Here is a 3,232-nt window from a genome sequence, read left to right on the forward strand (position 1 = left end):
TTCGGATAAAGTATTATGTTGTTTGAGTTGTTGGAAGATTATGTGAATTGAATTGGATTGAATTGAATATTGAAGCATTGTTAGAATAATTGTTGGTATTATTGATACTTTGGCGGGTTGAATTCCGGATTGTTATTGTTGATTAAAATGAGCCGAGTTGGATTTTGGGGATGGTGTATTTACGGGGGAAGTCTTTGCGAGAAATTTCGGTAGCCAAGTTTCATTTAAGAATCCAATTCTAAATGCACTAATCAATGTTTGGTAAACATGACCAAATTGTAGATTTTGGCGGATTTGCAACTTGAATTTGGAGTAGCAGAAGGAGCAGAAAGAGGTATGTAAGGTTTCACTTTCCTTCTCTGGCATGTCTTAGATGTAATAGGCTTGAATACGTGTCTCGGGGACTACTCCAAATCTAGAAATCCGAGCTTGAACTTGACTACTATTCATTCAGTAGAATTGAATTAAATGCTTATGAATAGTTGAAAGAATTGTCTAAACACTTTGGAACTTGCATGAATAGGATCCGTTTACCCTAAGACTCTCGTAAGTCATGCCATGAAACGTATTATACGTCAATTGTGTACGCCGCCCTCATTTGACTCGAGGTGGGCCCACTATTCCCTAATTTCCTCCTATGGCTCCATTTGGCTTATTTCCGTATTACGGTTAAAGGAAACTTTTGGACATCATTCCGACTACTAAATAATATTTGTTTTAACTAATCCCTCGATTCCTGAGCATGATTTTCTTCATGAAAGTTCCTAAATGCTTTCCAAAGTATTCATTTTTCTCCAAATCCAAGTTGTACGGTTTTGAAAGTTTTCATGACTAAAGCAATGACTATGATTCTATGATGACAAAGATGATGCTAAATATGAGAAAATGTCTATGACACGATATGCTATGACATGACACGATATGCTATGATATGACACGATATGCTATGACATGATATGACATGATATGATACGGTACGATATGATATGTTCTACGCTCTCTTAATATGTTATCCTCCGTTGGTAGTCTCACCTTATAATCATTGGTCCTTCAAGGTGAGACAAAGCGACCCCGATTACTCCATAACGCGATCGGAGGTTTCTGACCTTACGTCCCTCCGACGAGTACATGACTTTCTTTGGGCTCTCATGCATGCCATACCTGTATATGGGTTGGGGGATGGGATACATGTATATGTGGGGAATGGGAAGGAGACATGTTTCATTGCCACGGGTCGGTGGCTTATCATCCGGACGCGGGATATATGGGCGAGCCGACGTATTTCGGCGCTATGTGGGGCGGCGACTTGTTCGGCACTATGATGCAATATGACCGGACAAGCATGCATGGCATCCGCCCCAGGGGCACTCATATGCACGTGTGTCACGGTTTTACATGATATGTTCCATACGTACGATTCTGACTTTACATGATATGTTCCACGTATGCAGTTCTGACTTTACACATGATATGTCCTTTATGTACAGGTTACCTGTTCCATATGTATAGCTTACTCCCTTACACATGATATGTCTCATATGTACAGGATGCTCTCTCACATGATATGCTCTACATCTCCATATTGTTATTGCACATGATTACGTTTCTTTCTATGTTACCGTATGCCTTGCATACTCGGTACATTGCTGCCGACCCCTCTTCTTCGGGGGGTGCGTTTCATGCGCGCGGGTGAACTCGGATGATTCGAAGTTAGCATAGAAGATGTCCGGCGGGGTTGGTAGTCCTCCACTTGTCGGAGTGCTGTCGAGTCGAGCATATGTGCCATGATGTTCGTGTTCGGTGTTAGAGAACTGCGAGACAAAGTCGTGGGTATTGGTTGTCATGTGTAAGCGACTCCAGTAGCCGATATGTTATTATGTTTCGTGTCACGAGTCTTATATGATGTCAGATTCTATTTATGGAAAAAAAAATCTATGTATGCATTTCTTACTAATTCATAAGTTCATATGTGTAGTAAGAGTTAGCGGGTTCGCTCGGCTCCGAATACGGGGTCGGGTGCCCATCACACCCTAGTAAGACCGGGGTGTGACAAGTTTCCTCTATATATCTTACTATCTCAAAACACACGCGCGCGAAAATACCAACAATGCCTCACAGGGCCAACATATATATATATATATCATATCATATCACGGCCACACGGGGCTCCCAATATCAATAACGGTATGAAAATGATGAACTTACCTCGTATGTCAACTCGAATCGCACTTTTCGTTACCCTTTCCTGTCTACTTTTCCCTTCCAACTTTTAACTTTACATTTCAATTGTACCTCAATACCTTACCCGACATATATCTTTCGTGCCTTTGCTTACCTGCGTGCTTTGTAACTTCAAATATCGTCAATCACTTTCTTCTGTCGATGTCATCCTTCTACTGAAATCAAAAGTTAGTGTAGGGAATCTCATTTCCTATGACTTGGCTCTATCGCACGATCTAAGACGGAAAAGGGTCACCGATTCCTAAATGCCGTGACCTCTCGTTTATAAGTGTGGCCGGCTTCACACCATAAACAAGACTCGTGGGACACGGTACGTAGACACTCAGAGGATGAGCTTCCGATACTACTACGACCGACCCCCCCGTAGGCCGCGACTAGTGCCCGAGCTGCACCCGTACACACTTTGTTAACCATAATCGTACAAACGACTTATACATATACAAAGGTCGGACGTCGGATCATCGGCGTATAACTTGTATTTTTGTACATACGGAAAAGTGAAACGTCGCCCCAAATCGTCACAAATATATATACATATGAGATCACAACTTTCGGAGATGATATCGCACGTAAGTCGACAAAGGCTGTCATAACACGGGGGACGTCCAAAACACAAATCACACGGACACAACCAGGAACAAAGTAACTACCCATAACCCACACATATGTCTACGGACCCTAAGAGCAATAACGAATCATATGACGGGACGGGGCCGCCGTGCCCAAGGAATGTACATATACATATGCATCGAAGAGTCCGTACCAAGACATAGGCTCCGGAACAAAGGAGCGCTCCAAAATAGCTGAATGGAAATCCTAAGCTGGCTGATCACCAAAATGGGTATCTTTACCTGCGGGCATGAAACGCAGCCCCCGAAGAAAGGGGTCGATGACGAAATATGCGAGTATGCAAAGCATGAAATATAGTAAACAGGTTCATAATCGGAACAAAAGTACAGAAAATAAGTGCAAAATCCAGAATACCAAAATG

This window comes from Lycium ferocissimum, unplaced genomic scaffold (assembly GCF_029784015.1).
Source record: "Lycium ferocissimum isolate CSIRO_LF1 unplaced genomic scaffold, AGI_CSIRO_Lferr_CH_V1 ctg418, whole genome shotgun sequence".
Taxonomy (NCBI): domain Eukaryota; kingdom Viridiplantae; phylum Streptophyta; class Magnoliopsida; order Solanales; family Solanaceae; genus Lycium; species Lycium ferocissimum.